At 33.3% G+C, this 23,910-nt stretch overlaps 1 long non-coding RNA gene across 1 annotated transcript in view; it reads left to right on the top strand.

The window, feature by feature from the left end:
• Positions 1–23,910, top strand: part of LOC137637074 (uncharacterized) — a 151,887-nt gene that overhangs the window by 84,557 nt on the left and 43,420 nt on the right. The gene's annotated exons all lie outside the window — the stretch shown is intronic.

Consider the following 23,910-nt stretch of genomic DNA (forward strand, 5'->3'; position numbering starts at 1 on the left):
TATAGTGAATTTTATTGATGGTACTAATGAATTAATGATTGAAACAAAGCCCTCAAGATTATAATTTTCTTCTAAAATACCTAGAACATCATCAGCATATCGATACTACACAATTTGGGAAGACCACACTGAAGGGATTAATCTAGATTAAAAAAATTCCATATATGTGTTGGATAAAAATGGGGACAAAGGATTACCCATAGCCATACCAAAAACCTGTTCATAGAAATCTCCATTAAAACTTAATTAACACTTTTTAATGCACAAACAAATGAGTTCAATAATAGTATGGGTTGATAAAGGTAAATCATAAGCATCTAAAATACTCGACAGGAAATCCAATAAGTCATCAACCGGCACTTTGGTAAACAATGAAGTTACATCAAAACTTACTAATCTATGTCTAGACGTAAGGTTAACTTTTTGTAATTTTTCGCAAAGATCAACAGAATTTTTTATATGAGAGGTTGAAATAGATCCTAAGATCGGGGAAAGTAATTTGACTAAATATTTGGATAATTTACAGTTAATAGAACCTGTAGCACTGATAATTGGTCTGATTGGATATCCTGTTTTATGGGTTTTAATTAAACCATATAAATAAGGCAAAGACGGACCAGTAGAGATAAAGGCATTAATTAAGGATTTTTCTTGTTTTAAGATAGATTTTAAGTTTTTATTAAAATCTTTGATGATATCGTCTAAGGGATTAACTCTTGATTTTATGTAAATGGAAACATCAGATAAAAGTACATACATCTTTTCTAAATAAGTTGTTTTGTTCATAATAACTAATAAATTAGCTTTGTCTGCTTTTGTAATATGTAATTCACAGTCATTTTTCAACGATTTTAAGGCTGTTAAAAACCGTTTAGGGAAATTGCTGGTGTTTGCATATCCCATCACAGAATAAATAAGCCCTTTAGCATTGTCGATGTTACACAGGGGAATATTCTTAGTTTTTTCCAATTTTACAAAGGCAGAGGCAATATCTACACTATTAGGTTTTTTATTTACTGCGAATGATAAACCATACCCCAAAAACCTAATAGTGTAGATATTGCCTCTGCCTTTGTAAAATTGGAAAAAACTAAGAAAATTCCCCTGTGTAACATCGACATTGCTAAAGAGCTTATTTATTCTGTGATGGGATATACAAACACCTGAACAGAAAGGTTCGTTTTTTATTTAGCTCTATACTGAGTCCAAAGATGGACAGAATATTTGCATAGCATTTGCGAATATAATTATATTTGATAATAAATTCATTAATTAATTTTGTGGTTTTTTTTTTTTTTACCTAAAACATACAGCCAATCTTTCTCTTGAAGATATCGATTCTCTAAAATAGATGTCTTCCTTCATTATATCTGATCTAATTTTGGATATCGATTCTCTGAAATAGGTGTCTTCCTTCATTATATCTGATCCAATTTTGGATACCGATTCTCTGACATAAGTGCCTTCCTTCATTATATCTGATCTAATTTTGGATATCGATTCTCTGAAATAGGTGTCTTCCTTCATTATATCTGATCCAATTTTGGATACCGATTCTCTGAAATAGGTGTCTTCCTTCATTATATCTGATCCAATTTTGGATACCGATTCTCTGACATAGGTGTCTTCCTTCATTATATCTGATCCAATTTTGGATACCGATTCTCTGACATAGGTGTCTTCCTTCATTATATCTGATCCAATTTTGGATACCGATTCTCTGACATAAGTGCCTTCCTTCATTATATCTGATCTAATTTTGGATATCGATTCTCTGAAATAGGTGTCTTCCTTCATTATATCTGATCCAATTTTGGATACCGATTCTCTGAAATAGGTGTCTTCCTTCATTATATCTGACCCAATTTTGGATACCGATTCTCTGAAATAGGTGTCTTCCTTCATTATATCTGATCCAATTTTGGATACCGATTCTCTGAAATAGGTGTCTTTCTTCATTATATCTTATCCAATTTTGGATACCGATTCTCTGACATAGGTGTCTTCCTTCATTATATCTGATTCAATTTTGGATACCGATTCTCTGACATAGGTGTCTTCCTTCATTATATCTGATCCAATTTTGGATACCGATTCTCTGACATAGGTGTCTTCCTTCATTATATCTGATCCAATTTTGGATACCGATTCTCTGACATAGGTGTCTTCCTTCATTATATCTGATCCAATTTTGGATACCGATTCTCTGAAATAGGTGTCTTTCTTCATTATATCTTATCCAATTTTGGATACCGATTCTCTGACATAGGTGTCTTCCTTCATTATATCTGATCCAATTTTGGATACCGATTCTCTGAAATAGGTGTCTTCCTTCATTATATCTGATCCAATTTTGGATACCGATTCTCTGACATAGGTGCTTTCCTTCATTATATCTGATTCAATTTTGGATACCGATTCTCTGACATAGGTGTCTTCCTTCATTATATCTGATTCAATTTTGGATACCGATTCTCTGACATAGGTGTCTTCCTTCATTATATCTGATCCAATTTTGGATACCGATTCTCTGAAATAGGTGTCTTTCTTCATTATATCTGATCCAATTTTGGATACCGATTCTCTGACATAGGTGCTTTCCTTCATTATATCTGATTCAATTTTGGATACCGATTCTCTGACATAGGTGTCTTCCTTCATTATATCTGATCCAATTTTGGATACCGATTCTCTGACATAGGTGTCTTCCTTCATTATATCTGATCCAATTTTGGATACCGATTCTCTGAAATAGGTGTCTTTCTTCATTATATCTGATCCAATTTTGGATACCGATTCTTTGAAATAGGTGTCTTTCTTCATTATATCTGATCCAATTTTGGATATCGATTCTCTGACATAGGTGCTTTCCTTCATTATATCTGATTCAATTTTGGATACCGATTCTCTGACATAGGTGTCTTCCTTCATTATATCTGATCCAATTTTGGATACCGATTCTCTGAAATAGGTGTCTTTCTTCATTATATCTGATCCAATTTTGGATACCGATTCTCTGAAATAGGTGTCTTTCTTCATTATATCTGATCCAATTTTGGATACCGATTCTCTGAAATAGGTGTCTTTCTTCATTATATCTGATCCAATTTTGGATACCGATTCTCTGACATAGGTGCTTTCCTTCATTATATCTGATTCAATTTTGGATACCGATTCTCTGAAATGGGTGTCTTCCTTCATTATATCTGATCCAATTTTGGATACCGATTCTCTGACATAGGTGTCTTCCTTCATTATATCTGATCCAATTTTGGATACCGATTCTCTGAAATAGGTGTCTTTCTTCATTATATCTGATCCAATTTTGGATACCGATTCTCTGAAATAGGTGTCTTTCTTCATTATATCTGATCCAATTTTGGATACCGATTCTCTGACATAGGTGCTTTCCTTCATTATATCTGATCCAATTTTGGATACCGATTCTCTGAAATAGGTGTCTTCCTTCATTATATCTGATCCAATTTTGGATACCGATTCTCTGAAATAGGTGTCTTCCTTCATTATATCTGATCCAATTTTGGATACCGATTCTCTGAAATAGGTGTCTTTCTTCATTATATCTGATCCAATTTTGGATACCGATTCTCTGAAATAGGTGTCTTCCTTCATTATATCTGATCCAATTTTGGATACCGATTCTCTGACATAGGTGTCTTCCTTCATTATATCTGATCCAATTTTGGATACCGATTCTCTGAAATAGGTGTCTTTCTTCATTATATCTGATCCAATTTTGGATACCGATTCTCTGACATAGGTGTCTTCCTTCATTATATCTGATCCAATTTTGGATACCGATTCTCTGAAATAGGTGTCTTTCTTCATTATATCTGATCCAATTTTGGATACCGATTCTCTGAAATAGGTGTCTTTCTTCATTATATCTGATCCAATTTTGGATACCGATTCTCTGAAATAGGTGTCTTTCTTCATTATATCTGATCCAATTTTGGATACCGATTCTCTGACATAGGTGCTTTCCTTCATTATATCTGATTCAATTTTGGATACCGATTCTCTGAAATAGGTGTCTTCCTTCATTATATCTGATCCAATTTTGGATACCGATTCTCTGAAATAGGTGTCTTCCTTCATTATATCTGATCCAATTTTGGATACCGATTCTCTGAAATAGGTGTCTTCCTTCATTATATCTGATCCAATTTTGGATACCGATTCTCTGAAATAGGTGTCTTTCTTCATTATATCTGATCCAATTTTGGATACCGATTCTCTGAAATAGGTGTCTTCCTTCATTATATCTGATCCAATTTTGGATACCGATTCTCTGACATAGGTGTCTTCCTTCATTATATCTGATCCAATTTTTGATACCGATTCTCTGACATAGGTGCTTTCCTTCATTATATCTGATCCAATTTTGGATATCGATTCTCTGAAATAGATGTCTTCCTTCATTATATCTGATCCAATTTTGGATACCGATTCTCTGACATAGGTGCTTTCCTTCATTATATCTGATCCAATTTTGGATATCGATTCTCTGAAATAGGTGTCTTCCTTCATTATATCTGATCCAATTTTGGATACCGATTCTCTGAAATAGGTGTCTTCCTTCATTATATCTGATCCAATTTTGGATACCGATTCTCTGACATAGGTGCTTTCCTTCATTATATCTGATCCAATTTTGGATACCGATTCTCTGACATAGGTGTCTTCCTTCATTATATCTGATCCAATTTTGGATACCGATTCTCTGAAATAGGTGTCTTCCTTCATTATATCTGATCCAATTTTGGATACCGATTCTCTGAAATAGGTGTCTTCCTTCATTATATCTGATCCAATTTTGGATACCGATTCTCTGACATAGGTGTCTTCCTTCATTATATCTGATTCAATTTTGGATACCGATTCTCTGAAATAGGTGTCTTCCTTCATTATATCTGATCCAATTTTGGATACCGATTCTCTGACATAGGTGCTTTCCTTCATTATATCTGATCCAATTTTGGATACCGATTCTCTGAAATAGGTGTCTTCCTTCATTATATCTGATCCAATTTTGGATACCGATTCTCTGAAATAGGTGTCTTCCTTCATTATATCTGATCCAATTTTGGATACCGATTCTCTGACATAGGTGCTTTCCTTCATTATATCTGATCCAATTTTGGATACCGATTCTCTGAAATAGGTGTCTTCCTTCATTATATCTGATCCAATTTTGGATACCGATTCTCTGACATAGGTGCTTTCCTTCATTATATCTGATCCAATTTTGGATACCGATTCTCTGAAATAGGTGCTTTCCTTCATTATATCTGATCCAATTTTGGATACCGATTCTCTGAAATAGGTGCTTTCCTTCATTATATCTGATCCAATTTTGGATACCGATTCTCTGAAATAGGTGCTTTCCTTCATTATATCTGATCCAATTTTGGATACCGATTCTCTGAAATAGGTGTCTTCCTTCATTATATCTGATCCAATTTTGGATACCGATTCTCTGACATAGGTGCTTTCCTTCATTATATCTGATCCAATTTTGGATACCGATTCTCTGAAATAGGTGCTTTCCTTCATTATATCTGATCCAATTTTGGATACCGATTCTCTGAAATAGGTGCTTTCCTTCATTATATCTGATCCAATTTTGGATACCGATTCTCTGAAATAGGTGCTTTCCTTCATTATATCTGATCCAATTTTGGATACCGATTCTCTGAAATAGGTGCTTTCCTTCATTATATCTGATCCAATTTTGGATACCGATTCTCTGAAATAGGTGTCTTCCTTCATTATATCTGATCCAATTTTGGATACCGATTCTCTGAAATAGGTGTCTTCCTTCATTATATCTGATCCAATTTTGGATACCGATTCTCTGACATAGGTGCTTTCCTTCATTATATCTGATCCAATTTTGGATACCGATTCTCTGAAATAGGTGTCTTCCTTCATTATATCTGATCCAATTTTGGATACCGATTCTCTGAAATAGGTGTCTTCCTTCATTATATCTGATCCAATTTTGGATACCGATTCTCTGACATAGGTGCTTTCCTTCATTATATCTGATCCAATTTTGGATACCGATTCTCTGAAATAGGTGTCTTCCTTCATTATATCTGATCCAATTTTGGATACCGATTCTCTGACATAGGTGTCTTCCTTCATTATATCTGATCCAATTTTGGATACCGATTCTCTGAAATAGGTGTCTTCCTTCATTATATCTGATCCAATTTTGGATACCGATTCTCTGACATAGGTGTCTTCCTTCATTATATCTGATCCAATTTTGGATACCGATTCTCTGAAATAGGTGTCTTTCTTCATTATATCTGATCCAATTTTGGATACCGATTCTCTGACATAGGTGCTTTCCTTCATTATATCTGATTCAATTTTGGATACCGATTCTCTGAAATAGGTGTCTTCCTTCATTATATCTGATCCAATTTTGGATACCGATTCTCTGACATAGGTGTCTTCCTTCATTATATCTGATCCAATTTTGGATACCGATTCTCTGACATAGGTGCTTTCCTTCATTATATCTGATCCAATTTTGGATATCGATTCTCTGAAATAGGTTGTCTTCCTTCATGATATCTGATCCAATTTTGGACAAAATATACTCGAATGTCCCTTTTGGCATGCGGAAATAACTAAAGAATTTTTCTTCTTCATCTATACGATGGGGATATAAAGTGTTATATTCTCCTTCACTCTTCACTAGCATAGGATGCACCCAAAATCTCCTCCTTTTTCTCTCTCCCTCTTCCTCATCCAGCGCTATGGCTATACCCGCTAATTCTAGAGCCGAAAAATCACACATGGTTCACCAATGCCATTACAAAACAAACTGAGCTCAGAAGAGCTTGAGCAGCATATGTGAACACACCAGTAAAATGAGCTGAGTGAGAGCTTGACCGTGACTTGGGCGTGAGCGTGAGTGTCAGGTGTGAATCAGCCCGTAAGAGTTAAGCAGTTTTTCACTATTTTTTTTCTTGGACTTCTTAACCTTCATCCATATCAAATTTATTTTTTTACCAATTCAAAAGTTTTAAGTATCTTTTAAAACATCAATGCTGTCCTTAGAGGCAGAATTTTAAAGTGTTAGCCCACGAAAACCAACTCAACATTTGGGTGATAATAATACACGAGGAAAAGAATAAATTAGCCAATTCAGACTGAAGAAAAAACAAATTTTCATAATATTCTATAGTGTCATGTCATAAGATAATTGTGTTAAATAAATTAGTCACATTTTTAATTACTTTTTGAAAACTACAAAATGGTATTCATTTCTTAAAATATTCTCCTTTTTAAAATTCTTGCTCTCGGCCTTGATTTACCAATATATTCTGTGACATATGCGAATTAGTATTACTTATTATTATAGGCAAGATGATTCTTACCGTTTTTTTTTTTTTTATGTTCAGTCACGGTCGTCAACTGTCCAATATCAATATGCCAAAGTTGTTCTTTATTTGTAAGCTAATGGGAATGACTTGGGGCCTTTATCTAGTAAAAACTAAGAGAAAATTAGAATAAGGAGAAAAAAAAAAGCCCTTTGGCTTATAGAATCTTGTTTTTCCAAATAGGGTTGTAGCTTAGCAAGTCATAATGATAATAATGATAATAATAATAATAATAATAATAATAATAATAATAATAATAATAATAATAATAATAATAATGATAATAATTCAGCTTATCATCATCATCATCTCCTCCTACGCCTATTAACGCAAAGGGCCTCAAGAGGAGTCTTAACTAAATTTATTAGAGGATAGATAGTTCTTTGTGATGCGCGGTGATTATCTAACTAAAGCAAATGACCCCTGCTGGTCCATACTGATTCCAGTAAGTTCATCCGCCAAGCATCAGAAGTAAAAGCCGAATAGGAGATTTTGCGGGAAACAATTATCTATCTAAATCTATCTATCTGTATATAAATGTATATATATATATATATATATATATATATATATATATATATATATATATATATAAAATATGTATATATATATATATATATATATATATATATATATATATATATATATATGTAACTGGATTTTTACGCCTAAAAGACTTTTATATATAGATTGTCAATTAAAAACTGTAACTTTACTTAGTGGAATAATTTCTGGTATGTTTGACTAAAGTTTATTAAAAGTGTAATTTCTACCAAGCAAAATAAACTAGGTTATCCTGGAGTCTGTTGAGTACACGTTTATGTTTAGCGAGAGGTTAATCGTTATTGGCTGTTCAATTAAAGAAATACTGGCAGTTTTCATGTTGTTGTTTTTTTTTTCAGTAAACTCGTACTTTTTATCGACAATTGATTATTTTCAGCTACGCTCCTTCTATAAAAGTCATATTAATTAGGCAAAGGAAAACTTCCCAGCAGTAAATGTAGCAATGCACGTTTTTTATAAATGCAAGGGAGAAAATTTCGTGCTAATTTGGGCGCACACTTTCACTTGAACTCTGGTGCATTAGACACACAAACGACCAAAAGAATTTCGAGTTTGATTAAGTTTTGCTACAAATTTCAAACGCATTTTTTCTTAATCTGTTGAACTTTAAAATGAGTTATATAGGTAAGCAGGCACTATCAATAGGTACTACAACTAAATATGTTATTGTAAGGACTCATCTGTTGTAAATTATTACAATCTGAGATACAAATCTTTTAATGAAGAATATTTACAATAATTTTTAATTGAATTCTGCGTTTTTAAAGTACAAATCCAAATGTAATTTCATTGATTATACATACATGAATGCATATGTGTATATAAAAAATTGAATTCGGTGTTTTTAAAGTACAAAGCTATAAGAAGTTTCGTTAATTATAGGCTAACTACATGAATGCAAATGTATATATAAAAATTGAATTCGGTGTTTTTAAAGTAGAAAACGAAATCTAATTTAATTTATTAGACATACGTGAATGCAAATGCATATTCAATGCAGTAAAAAATGAACCACAACTGGGGGCACCTGGCTTATAGTAACACGTCTCCACAGATCACTAGTCCGCTTTCCACTCTCTCTCTCTCCCCCTCTCTCTCTCTCTCTCTCTCTCTCTCTCTCTCTCTCTCTCTCTCTCTCTCTCTCTCTCTCTCTCTCTCTCTCATAGAATTATATTTAAATTTCATGCAGGAATTTTACAAACTGGTAAACTAGATATGGCATAGAATTGATTTATGCAGTAAATAGTGACATGGAGAAGAAACAGGTGTGGTGCTTTGTGCTTTCCTGCCTCACTAACTTCATTAACTGGGTGATGGTATACTCTTGATCGCTTCGTGTATTTTCTTTCCCCCTTTTTCGTGTTATTTTAAACTTATTTTTGTTATATTTGTGTTAAACTTTAACAATACAACAATATCTTATCTTGCATACGATTTTAGATATCTACATTGTTAGTATGACGATCGTAGAGTTGATTGGGTTGTAGATGGATTCAGAAAAAGACAAGAGGTATCATTGGACATCGATGTTTCAGATGAAAATTAGAGGTTAGGGTTCAAACACTAAATATTAGAGAAGTTCAAAGAAAAATGGTCATTCATATTCTAATGATGCCAATCCTTATCCCGTTAAGATACTACCGCTAGAGTTATGGCCAGAGAGCACTACATTGAATCCTCTCTGGTTACGGTTCACTTTCCCTTTGCTTACACATATACCGAATAGTCTGGCCTATTCTTTACAGTCTCTCCTCTGTCCTCATACACCTGCCAACACTGAGATTACCAAACAATTCTTCTTCACCCAAGGAGTTACTGCACTGTAATGGTTCAGTGGTCACTTTCCTCTTGGTAAGAGTAGAAGAGACTCTTTAGCTATCGTAAGCAGCTCTTCTAGGAGAAGGGCACTCCAAAATCAAACTGTTGTTATCTAGTCTTGGGTAGTGTCATAGCCTATGTGCCATGGTCTTCCATGTCTTGGATTAGAGTTCTCTTGCTTGAGGGTACACTTGGGCACACTATTCTATCTAATTTCTCTTCCTCTTGATTTGTTAAAGCTTTTATAGTTTATATAGGAAGTATTTATTCAAATGTTGTTACTGTTCTTAAAAGATTTTATTTTTCCTTATTTCCTTTCCTCACTAGGCTATTTTCCCTGTTTGGGCCCCTGGGCATATAGCTTCCTGCTTTTCCAACTAGAGTTGTAGCTTAGCTAGTAATGATAAGAACTCGTGATTGGCACCACTTATGCCATCAGCAGATTCTAGAGATTGCACTTTCCATAGTAGAGAGATATGGAAGGGCATTTCTCAACGCTTCTCATTGGGAATAATAAAAAGAATGAGACTGATGATGTGGTTTATTCAATTGTTTCGAATGTGAAGGCGAAGAATAAAATGAGGGGAGAATATAGTAGATTATTCATTGTATGTGCAGGCAAAAGAAAAGTAGACACAGCTTAGAAGTCTCCTTTTGAGGCACAACTGGTGTATAACCGACCTGTACACGCAGGCATTTATTTGTGTAGATTCTTCACCTGAGCTGTTTTGTTGAATGTTTGGTTTATTCTCTCTCTCTCTCTCTCTCTCTCTCTCTCTCTCTCTCTCTCTCTCTCTCTCTCTCTCTCTCTCTCTCTCGTTTTTTTTATTCCATAACATTGCTGTCTAAAGGTTTTCGTTCTTAGTGTCAATTAAATGCGTTGGAAATGAAGAGTAGGTTTACTATGCTATAAAAAGAGGAGGGAGTACATAAATGAATAAATACTATTGCTGAAACTAATTCTTATCACAAATGTAATACCTCAGTCATCATTGACTTACTTTCAAGGATTTAAAAATAAATTTTACCTTACAGAATATATTGAAAGAAGGTACTTGTGTCTTAAATGTGTATCTATGCTTCTAGAATTAACCTTTAGAAATTCTTCTCTCTTTCATCTCTCGGGTCAACATCCTATAGAGATATTACGTGATGCAGTGCTACCCAGGAGTGCCATTGGAGGCATTCATCATCACCCGACTAGAAATACGGGCCTGAAAGAGTGTTGTGACCTTACATCGACTCCTGACTAACTCAAAAAGTAATTCAGAGGGAAAGATGAGGAAGGAAATGCACTGATGGTAGAAGTGGTATCTCAGGGGAGGAGATTAAAACTAGAACATTGATTATTTATTCATGACTGTATAAATGCCAATTTACTGTATTGTAGATCCGTACTTCAGATATTGTCAAAGGAATTAATGTTTATTATAGGCTTTTGATCATGTTAATGTGAATTAATTCCGTCAATTAATGTGCATCTAGTTAAAGTAGAATTAATAATAAGATCACTTTCCTTTAATTTGTTTGAATACATTTGGACTGAAGAATGGTAATTGTGTAATACTATTGTTATGTAAATGCATGATGGGTCACCAGTGAGAAACAGTAGCAAGGGACATATCACAGCGCTTGTAATAGACCACTTAGGAAATCATTTCCTCTCAGAGAAAAAAAGCCACATTGTTCTGGTAATTTTATTAACCATACTGGTCATCATTGAACGTTCCTTATGTTTAGATGGTTGACCTACAAGAAAATGGGGATGCTGTCAAATCTCATAAATAATTGCGGACAACAATAAAGGCTGCGCCATATTGGAGCCCCCCCCCCTGTAATAATATCAAGGCTTATAATGATAAATTATATAGTGTATATATATGTATGTATATATATATATATATATATATATATATATATATATATATGTATATATATTTATTTATATATATATGTATATATATACACATTATATACATATACATACACGGTCAAAGCCTCTCTCTCTCTCTCTCTCTCTCTCTCTCTCTCTCTCTCTCTCTCTCTCTCTCTCTCTCATATATATATATATATATATATATATATATATATATATATATATATTATTATTATTATTATTATTATTATTATTATGTTTATTATTATTACTTGCTAAGCTACAACCCTAGTTGGAAAAGCAGGATGCTATAAGCCCAGGGGGTCCCAACAGGGAAAATAGCCCACTTGGGAAAGGAAGCAAGGAAAAATGAAATATTTTAAGAACAGTAACACACACATACACACACACACACACACATATATATATATATATATATATATATATATATATATATATATATATATATATATATACAGACATACATACATACATACACACACATGCATATCTATAACAGGTCAGCTTTATTTACTTGTCATTTCGAAAGCACTTTTACATAGTTACAACAGGAATTACCTCAAGAGCCCTTACTAACGTTTCTCGTAAGATGAAGCTCCAGCCAGTCTTCTCCAGTGAAAGATTCTATGCCCCCATAATGTGACATTCCCATCAGGCCTCATCTAGGGAAAATATTGATTAAATGTAATGACTATGAAGGTATCAATTATATACTTTTAATATTTTGTCTATGTGGGGCGAGAGACACTACACGTAAACTTCCACAGTTCCTTACTCCAAGAGGAGGTGCGCGCATGCCCTTGCTAAATGTCAGTTGTGTCATATGTAGGACACTCCTTTTACTGGCAGGTTGCTGAATTGCAGGTTGCAATGAAAGACACAGAGGACCCATATAGGGCCACCGCTGCCACCAATTGTTGGTGTGGTACTGTTATAAACACACATTAGAGTTCCATTTCATGTCTCTTCAATGTATCATGCCCGGACGGAACCACGTCCTATTCCCAAATCTTCGTTGCAAGAGATGGTTGCATCGGTAGGTCCACGAATTACAAGGTTCAAGGAATTAACACTATCATCAGAGAACGGGCCTACTTCGCGAATTTAACGTGCATCCCATCCTTACCTCTCCCATACAACGCATGAGTGGCTAAGCGGTTGATGAAATTAACAGAGGTGGACCACCCGTCACCGACTTATGCAGATCTTCGTTGCTACGTGTTACTAGCAGCAATCAGCGTTACGGTGATGATATTTATCGCCGTTAACATCTTTGTTTGGAGTAGGTTAAGGCAAAGACAGATGGAGCTCAAAAGGAACGTTTTGCCATGTCCAGACAACACTCCTTATTTGTTTAAAAAAAAAAAATTCAATTTAGAGCCGTTTGAAATAGGCCCTTTCATTCGCTCGAAGGAGTAAAATTGTTTGGAATAGTGTTGTGCACGAAAAGCGGTCCGTACGCTAGTAATATGTAGTTGAAAAGACTAGAATATTTGCATTTTAAAAAACATTTAAAAAAAAACACACATATTTTGGGCACCAAATACAATATATAAGCCCTATATGTTAAAATAGAATACCTATGGGCATCTAATAAAATATATAAGCCCTATATATAAATATATATATATATATATATACATATATATAAATATATATATATATATATATATATATATGTGTGTGTGTGTGTATATATATATATATATATATATATATATATATATATATATATGTGTGTGTGTGTGTGTGTATACGAAACCGTGCTGCGTGTACGTACCAGGAATTTTTGTTTGTGCACTGAAATTATATCTTTATCAAGGTAACAAATATTCTTTATTAGTTACCGTATTATAATAATCTGTATTTTTGACAAAGGTGACAACGATTCTTTAACATATAATCATTTGCTAGCAATGTACCATATAATAATCTGTATTTTCCATGCATTTTTCTTTGTTTTTGACAATATATGTTAGGTATGTATATATATATATATATATATATATATATATATATCTATATATATATATATATATATATATATATATACAAATATATATATATATATATATATATATATATATATACATATATATATATATATATATATATATATATATATATATATATATATAAACTTGAATACTAAATACAAAAGAAATGTACTCTATTTCCAAGCACAAGAAAACAAAAACTTTAAATAAGAATTCTATGAGTTATATGTATGAAATTCCAGGGAATAATGGTATTTACCTCCATTCAAGATTTAAGGAATCTCATGTAGGAAAGTAAAAGGCTTACCGATATGGCTCCAGGTCTATATTTTTGGTTTAATTGAAGCTGTTTGGATTAAGGCTTAGCCCTTTATCCCGTATACGATTTGCGTAATCCTCTTTCATTTTTTTTTTCTAAAACTAGTTGCGTAAATATTTTCCTTTCAAATTTGACTATCGAGGAGTAATGGCTATTGGTTATTCATCTCTAAATATATTTTACCATTTATATGAAATCATTATCCTTTTCATTGATATGATTGTTGTTGGAATATATTTTTGGATTACATTTCATTTGTATAATATTAAAACAAAACTTTTACGATAAACTTCTGACAGCCAAAAACACCTATTAGAAATCATGGTTCTTCTCCGGGAATTATATTTTCTTTGGTTTCTTTCAACTATTGTTTATTGTACTTTCAGATTTATTATTTTATTTCCTCATCCAGTTACTGATCATGAATTTCCCATTACATTATACTGTGCTTAATATTGTACTTGGATTTGCTGATGGCTGACCTACCATCTATATCTTCGTAGCATATTAATTTTAATACATTAAAATAACACAACTTAAATGTACATCATTGTATTTCATTACCAGTGAAATATTTCAATATAAGTATTACATCCACTTCATTATCGACATTATGTAACAATCATAAGAACTACTCTGAAATGTAATTAACCCAAATGATTTACATTTAACTCTCAGCTATCATTAAAGAAGGGTTAGCCATTCAATAGTTAGAAGCAGCTGTGAAAAGAAACTTCTTTAAAGTCGAGAAATGAACTCCGATGTTAGCTTGACCGGATGGCGGAAAAACCCAATACCGATTGGGGGGACGCTTTCAAAGGGGACTAATCTGTACCAGACTTTCAAATTGAGAACCTAAAGTTGTGTTGTAACTTTATTTTGGCTTAATCTGAAGTTTGTTTTCAATTGACTTTTGAAGAACTATTTAAATCAGTTCATTAACTGAAATTCGTGTCGATTTCAAACGACTTGGTGTACGTAGGCTCCATAGTCATTTTTTTTAATGAGGCGCATTTGTACTGACTCGAAGGGCTGCCCTTTTAGTTCGGAAAAAATTTCCTAATCGCTGATTGGTTGGACATAAAAATTCTAACCAATCAGCTAGTAGGAAAGTTTTCCGAGCTAATAGGGCACCCCTGCGATTCGCGCAAATGCGCTTCAGGAGAAAAAATTGACTATAGCATATTTTTAATAGAGTAATTTCATTATACGCCTGAGTTGATTGTTATTTTTCGAGGCTATATAAATCGGGTTTGGATGGATTAGGATATGCATTTATATTGATATTTCAATCCTATCGGTTAATGGTTGACTTTTCTCTCCAATATAACGGGACGTAGGTATAAAATATAAATAAATTGGTGTCTGTTGCAAGTCGTGCAATTTTAAACCAGTTTCTGAAATTTCATTTGAGATATTTCTTTTTTTATTTTTGCCAGTATTTCAACATTTCTGACTCTTTCCCTCCCACATATTCATCTGAATCACTGTCTTTGTAGGTAGGTTTTAATATATAAGGCAAATATGCGGTGTTGAGACATAAGAGAAGTTAATATCAACAATTGAATAGCAATTAATTTGTAAAACTTTCAAGAAATGCATCTTTTGTCAAAGTGAAAGAAAATTTATTTAATTTCTGTAACAAACGCTTCGCTTTCAACAAAAGAATAAATAGAAACGCTCTCAATAATTTATCTTCTTCACCTTTCATTGTCTACAACCCTCACGCCATATCCTATTGTTTCCAATATTTATCTGATTTGCATGAAACTAGTGCAAAAATTTGCAAAATTCAATTACCTAACTTGTGATATACGACATTATATGGGCGAAGTGCCCGTTCTAGTTGCTTCTCTCATAAGCTTTACTCAGGTGTGGCATAGGCTTTTCTTTTTACGCATCCACACACACACACACACACACACACACATATATATATATATATATATATATATATATATATATATGTGTGTGTGTGTGTGTGTGTGTGTGTGTTTGCATGTATATGAATATGTATATGTATCACCGTGCTAGGCGGTATATCTCAGCAATCCATGTTTGCCAACGGTTATACTGTAAAAGCGGATGAGCAACTTGGTGAGGTAACCAGAACTTTGGGCGTGGAGGAAATGCCCCCCTAAATCTCGATGAATTCACAGGCAGCAGGGTGACGGATTGTGTTTAAGGCAATAGACAAGATGTCTCTTAGGCTTCTACTCTCGATGCCTGGCTGATGATCTTAATCGAATCAGTAGGGACTGACAGGGGTCACTTGCATTAGTTAGATAGTCACTGCGCATCACAAGGCTATCCTTTGATGAAATTAGCCAGTGAATTCTCTATGGATTTAGTCAGTCTATGACTGAGGAAATCTAACTGTGGCCCTTTGTGTCAATATGTGTAGGAGATGATGATGATGATGATGATGATCTAGTCCACAAATGCCATCAATAGTGGATTCCTATATTCTACACATTGCTGTATAACAAGTCTTAAAATGAAAATTTGGTCAATACAACTTTTACCTTTTCTAAATCCCGCTTGTTTATCTCTCAGCATTTTATCAATCTCTCTCTCTCTCTCTCTCTCTCTCTCTCTCTCTCTCTCTCTCTCTCTCTCTCTCTCTCTCTCTCTCTATATATATATATATATATATATCCTTCCACCTACGTCATCCATCCTTCCAGCTTCGCCATCCATCCTTCCACCTGCGTCATCCTTCCTTGCACCTACGCCATCCATCCTTCCAGCTACGTCATCCATCCTGTGTAACTCCACATTTTTCATCCTTACATTTGTTTTGTGTCTCTTATTATACCTACAGTTCGTCTTAAATGCTTCCCAAAATATCTTTACTGTCTTTCATCATGAAAAAGTCCATTTCACTGGAAATTTGAGAACAGTAATTAGTTATTAAACCTGTCAAGTACATTAAGCAGATTTAGAAAGTCAATCCTCAAAAAGTTATAGTATAAGTAATAGTTTAAGCACCGAAAAATTCTGTAGTATTTGGATAAAATCTTAATTAGGAGTATGTGAATGTTCGAATTTTCAGTAATTGCCAAAATCCCCTGAAATCAGGAAAGGCCTCCTTGATTAATGGTCGAAAACGATTTCTTCAAGAGTCAAGATCTTTTAATTCCAGACACATCTTTCAGTTTATCGGTCTCATTTCATCGATTACGTTGCCACAGGCGTTGATTAATGAAAGGACAGGAATGGATAGTTTGAGTTTCCTCTGAAAATTACCTAAAACTGATACTAGGCGTGATCTCAATCACTTTCTGTATACTATAAAAAATATTAAATAACTCTTTTTGTTAACTGCTTATGTTTAGTACTGTTTTGATAAATAAATTAATAATCTTTATTCCAAAAATTTATTATAGATTTTTTGGTAATGTGCTTACAAGAACAAAATTAAAAGTAAAATATTTCATTTCCAAATTTTATAACAGGTGTATGGTCTTTCTACTTCTTAAATACCTTTTCTTTGTATGTTTAATATTAGCAGGATTTTACAGAAGATTCGCTATATATTCTTAATTCGCTATGCAAAACACAATTATGCATGTACGAATTTATACATCTATGCATATGAATGCAAAGGAGGCCTTAAACGGAACTAAAATTCATACTGTTTTCGGGATTTTTTTTTTTTCATATATGAGATTAATTTTTTACCTGTGAAAGTAATTCAATGAGAAAATACAGAACAGTGCTTTTTTTTTTTTTTTTTTTTTTTTTTTTTTTTTTTTTTTTTTTTTTTTGCCTTAACGGCATATCCCTAAACTTTTTTAATCCATAATAACTTTAGACTGTAGCCTTCTGTGAGTTTAAATTGGCTAGAAATCAATAAAACTATGAGTAGAAGAAAAAAATCATAAGAATTGATGGATTGAATTAAGGTTTTCTAGCATCAAGTCAAATAATGAATTCTTATGATTTTTCTACTCTGAGTTTTATTGGTTTCTAGCCAAATTAAACTCATAGAAGACTACAGTCTAAACTCTAAAGCTATTGTGTTTCAAATGTTTAGAAAATATATCTTAAATTAGATACCCTGTTAGGCGCCCCAGATATTGGTTGATGGGGATAATTCGAAGTTCTTTGAGCTCTCATAATAATAGTTTATTTCCATTGGTGGTAACGTTTTGACAATATACGTATACTCTTAATTACTGTTAATTATTAATATTATTGTTATTTGATCAATTAGAATACAGAATGCTTTATCATTTGATGAAATCGATATTGGTATGGATTTTTACTAGTGTACACGACCCATCAGAAATAACAGCTAAATATTTATATAAAGACACACACGCAACCCTGCCTCATCAGGGTATTACTACTTCCTCTCCCCCTTTATCCTAGGGACTGGAAAAGCGGAGTGTGACCAGAAAGTAATATATATATATATATATATATATATATATATATATATATATATAACTAGACAATTGCTCTTTATTATATAAGGGAGATAAAATTCAATTCATCAATATATACATCGTCTGTTTGCTCTAAATGACTCGTGATTGGTAAAAAATGGACCGAAATAACTACTCCATTAGTTTTATTCCCGTTATAACTCAGTCGTAAAGTTATTGAACCTAGATAAAGCGAGTGTTCCCACTCTCATCCCGGGTTATCTTCACAAGATTCAGTTTATACCACTGGTGAAATCGCTAATTACAAGGATGAGCACCAATTATCTTCAAAGCGAAGCGAACAGCTTTTATGCTTGAAGGCTGATTGCTCATTTCATGATTCTGCTGATGCTCCTTATGATTTAGGTGATAAACCCTCTTCCCCTCCCCCCTCCCCCCCCCCTCTCTCTCTCTCTCTCTCTCTCTCTCTCTCTCTCTCCTCTCTCTCTCTCTCTCCGACCCGAGAGTCCTTCACGATAGATCCTGAGGGTTGTCGGTGAATTTTCGAGTGTGGTTGACGCTTGGCTGGTCTGAGGATTCCAGATTTGTATTCATTCGTTTTATACATTATTGCCATTATTACGGTTATTACTTCTACATAATAATTTTGTTTCCGATTTTTTTTTTCTTCAATTCTGGAAAATTTTTCTTATAAACGCAATAATAAAAACCATAGTACCGATAACTGAATATAATGATACTAATATATAAAACCATTAAATATCGTTTGGTTATTATTCTGTTTCCAAACAGCTATATCCTGACGTATTTAATTTTGCCCTTTTTGATAAGAAAAAAGAATGGAAAATAATTCGCTGACTGATACTTTTGCTTATTAGTTTCATGGAAACGTGAGAGCAAGACATTGGCGTGTTGGACCTTTTGTTTTTCCGTGGAAACCTCTGAACTCATGTTTTGAGAAATTCATTTCAATTTCTTAATTATATATGATCAGGAAAATGGCTATTTGAAAATATCAACTCGAAGATATTGTATTGACATTTTATTGCAATGAATGTTTACGTTATACATAATATACAAATTTACTCTTAATTTTCATGTAAAGTTAAAAATTTAATTTTTATATGTTAAATTCAAGGATTAAAGCGGCAAAGATGTTCAATTCACAATGCGAAATTCAATATAGATTTTGGTAATATATTCGCTCAGTTTTGAAAAGAGATATCTCAATAAACCTTTTTTTCGGAACTTCTCATATTATTGGATCGTTTTAATTTATATTTTTTACAGTAACACACACACACACACACACACATATATATATATATATATATACATATATATATATATGTATATATATATATATATATATATATATATATATATATATATATATCCCTTTCTGACTGGGGATACCTTAACGTGGGTAAAGGGTTTGTATATCGCTATGATCAGCAGAGCTATGCTAGTCAGGGCCACCCATACTAGGTTGGGTTGCTGTGAGTGATTACGCAAAAGTCTCCCACCATCACCAATCCGCAGTTGGCCAGTGTGGTGATGAAAACTGGACAAACCCCAGGCATCTCCTCCTACGCATATTGACGCGTAGATTCATTGGCTAGATAAATCAAACGATAGCCTGTTCTTTGTGATACGCAGTGCCTATCTAACTAAGGCAAAGGACCCCTGCCGATCCATACTGATTCTAGTAAGAACAATCGCCAGGCATCAGGAGTAAACGTCAATATATATATATATATATATATATATATATATATATATATATATATATATATATATATATATATATATATATATATATATATGTGTGAATCCCTTTTCAAGTGGGGATACCATAAGTTGATAAGTTGTTTGGTTTGCTGTGAGCGTTCAGACTAAAGTCTTCCACCATCACCAGTCTGCGTGGTGATGAAAACTGACCAAACCCCAGACATGAAATGAGGCCTTTTTCTTGTAGTATTGTTGTATACTGTATGTATATATGCAGGTATATTATATAACCTTTTTATATACGTATGCATATATATATATAGGAATATCATGTGAAACAAGGGTAACTACGGAACCCTTAATTTAGGTCTAAATGTAAAAGTCATTTTTAAGACTATGCTGGTTTTCACATATGTTTCAAATAGCCGATTCGCTGTATTTTGTTGTCATCTTGTCAGTGAAGCTATATAAAAAGACAGCTCTCTCTCTCTCTCTCTCTCTCTCTCTCTCTCTCTCTCTCTCTCTCTCTATAATCGTGTGACATATGTAAACATCTTTAAAAGAACATACCCACCTGATATAATATATACTAAAAGGTCAAGCAGGCATATAAGCTAGGCTTAGTAATTCGAAATCTCCTTTGCTTTATCCTTGCTTCTCTGTACTACAAATTGTAGGAAATGGTACCCAAGAAGGGGTTAGGTACTATTCAGCGCCGCCAGCTCAGCGCCGCCAGTTCAGCGCCTGGTCATTCCAGCGCCGCCAGTTCAACGCCTGGTCATTTCAGCGCCAAAAAAAAATTAGCGACAACCATCTCAACACCAGAAGAAATTTTAACTCTCTCTCTTCACACAGTAGTTTGTATAATTTCAGTACCAAACCGCTATTTATTTATCTCAGTGATTCCGTTGTTTAATTAAAACCTCTCTCTCTCTCTCTCTCTCTCTCTCTCTCTCTCTCTCTCTCTCTCTCTCTCTCTCTCTCTCTCTCTCTCTCTCTTCACACAGTAGTTGTATAGTTTCAGTACCAAACCGCTATATATTGATCTCGGCGATTCCGTTGTTTAATTAAAATCTCTCTCTCTCTCTCTCTCTCTCTCTCTCTCTCTCTCTCTCTCTCTCTCTCTCTCTCTCTACACAGTAGTTAGTATAATTTCAGCGCCAAACAGCTACTTACTGATTTCGGTGAATTTTTTAGATGCGCTGAAACGGGTCCAAAAAGGACGTGATGAATATTTAGAGAAACTTAAAGCAGGTCTTGAGCCTTAACAAAAGCTATTGAAATACCGAAAGGCAGACGAAAGAATATTAAAAATCTTATCGGATTATGGAAACAGAATTGAGGTTGAATATTTACAAGCTATTGCGCATAACTTATTAAACTAGGTTTACTAATATTTGTATTTTGAACTGTTTTTTTTTTGGACTTTTAACTATTCAGTAGGATAAATACTTTTTATCAATAAATATTTGTTCAAAACCTTTTCTATTGTTTATAAACACAGTAGTATAAATACTTTTTATCAATAAATATTTGTTCAAAACCTTTTCTATTGTTTATAAACACAGTAGTATAAATACTTTTTATCAATATATATTTTTTCAAAACCTTTTCTTTTGTTTATAAACACAGTAGTATAAATACTTTTTATCAATAAATATTTGTTCAAAACCTTTTCTATTGTTTATAATCACAGTAGTATAAATACTTTTTATCAATAAATATTTGTTCAAAACCCTTTCTATTGTTTATAATCACAGTAGTATAAATACTTTTTATCAATAAATATTTGTTCAAAACATTTTCTTTTGTTTATAAACACACACACACAAATTCCACACTTCTACGGCGCTGAAAAGTCTGGCGCTGAAAAGGCACGGCGCTAAAAAGGCATGGCGCTGAAATGGCTGGTGCTGAGCTGGCGGCGCTGAATCGGCGGCGCTGAGCTGGCGGCGCTGAAATGTCCCTGCCCCCCAAGAAGTTCCTAGCCCAGTCAAGACACTAATCTCACGGGAACGATCATGAACCAGCTCCTTAATCCTGGTAGTCCAGAGCGAAGCCCAGAGCTTATCGTTTGCTGGGGAAGATCTGCTCAGAGGTGATAAGAAAGCGATTCCTGGAAAAAGGGCAGGTTAAGAAACAAGTGGTTTCTAAGTATCCTCTGCAATGAGAGAGAGAGAGAGAGAGAGAGAGAGAGAGAGAGAGAGAGAGAGAGAGAGAGAGAGAGAGAGAGAGAGAGAGAGATAACATTCTCATTATTCTTCACAAAGAGGAAAATAAGTAAATATATTGTTGTTTTGAAACAGAAATTATTCCAAATTTTATGGTTAGAGAAATTAGCTTGTAATGTCACTTTTCTGTTATTACATAGGCTTCTAATGTACGTGACCCGTCAAAAATGGAGGCTAAATATTTAGATAGATATTTACACACGCACATGCACCCCTCTCTCACTAGGGTATCACTACTCCTCCCCCCCTTACCTGAGGGACACTGGTGTGTGTGTATATATATATATATATATATATATATATATATATATATATATATATATATATATATATATATATATATATATGTACATATATATTTATATATATATGTATATACATACATATATATATATATATATATATATATATATATATATATATATATATATATATATATATATATATATATAGCTAGACACTTGCTCTTTATTATATGGTGGATATTCGATGTATCGAAAATGAAATAAAGGAATTCATTGAAACTTCTTCAGTATTAGCAAAATGTGAAGCCTTAAAATATTTGTAAAAAAAAAAATAGAAGTGAAAATTTAATAGTATCACGAGAGTCTGTATGTTGCTTCTTGTTTCTTATTGTACTGGTTTCATTGATGGTTTGAAGGACACTTTCTTTAGTAAATATGTAAATATTGATGAGTATCAAATGGTTTAACATCATAACATGATAGAATTAAGTCGCGCTTTATTATATATATCCCATTTCAGTAATTATAACGTTAAATCTTGACCCAAATCTAATGGGTATTGGAAATCTAATGGGTATTGATTGTCTCAGAAAATATTGCCTTATCAGTTACTCTTCCAATGGTGTGGGTGAACAGTGAAGTCATTTAATTTTTTCCTTAAAAAGTGTAAACATCTTTAAAACCTTCTTATCATCAATACACTGAACATTTCATCCTCATTCTTTACAAAGAACTTTTTATTAGATTTATATATATGTCAAATCTTTCCTCTGACCAGCCAATTTTAACTCCATTTTGTAAGAGAAATCTTAAGTATACAAACACTTTTTTAAATCTTCCGTTCTACCACTGGTACTCTATCTGCGGTATTTCTTTCTTCTCCTGCCAGAAATATGCCATTCATATTCTCATATGAACTAAACAGAATTATTCTTAAAGTACTGTTTGTCTACTTATGCAGTAAGAACACTCATTCCCTTCGGCATCTTTCCCCTATCCAGACAAATGTTCTCTCCCCTCAAATCCTTGCGCATCTCATCTTTAACTTACTTTTTCAAGTCTACAGTGTTTTAATTGTGCGTTTTTTATTTTTTTATGAGCATTTAACTTCCTCACTCCATCTTTTTAGGACTAAATTACGTTCTAACAACCATTTTTTCCCTCAACTTCTGTTTACAGATTTTTATACTTTAAACTATTTATTTACCTTTAGTGTATATCTCTTTTTCACCCAAGAAATCTTGCTCATATTCACTCTGAACATTATTCCAGAGAGTACTTTACAACTTTTAT

The sequence above is a fragment of the Palaemon carinicauda genome, chromosome 3 (assembly GCF_036898095.1).
Source record: "Palaemon carinicauda isolate YSFRI2023 chromosome 3, ASM3689809v2, whole genome shotgun sequence".
NCBI classification, from domain to species: domain Eukaryota; kingdom Metazoa; phylum Arthropoda; class Malacostraca; order Decapoda; family Palaemonidae; genus Palaemon; species Palaemon carinicauda.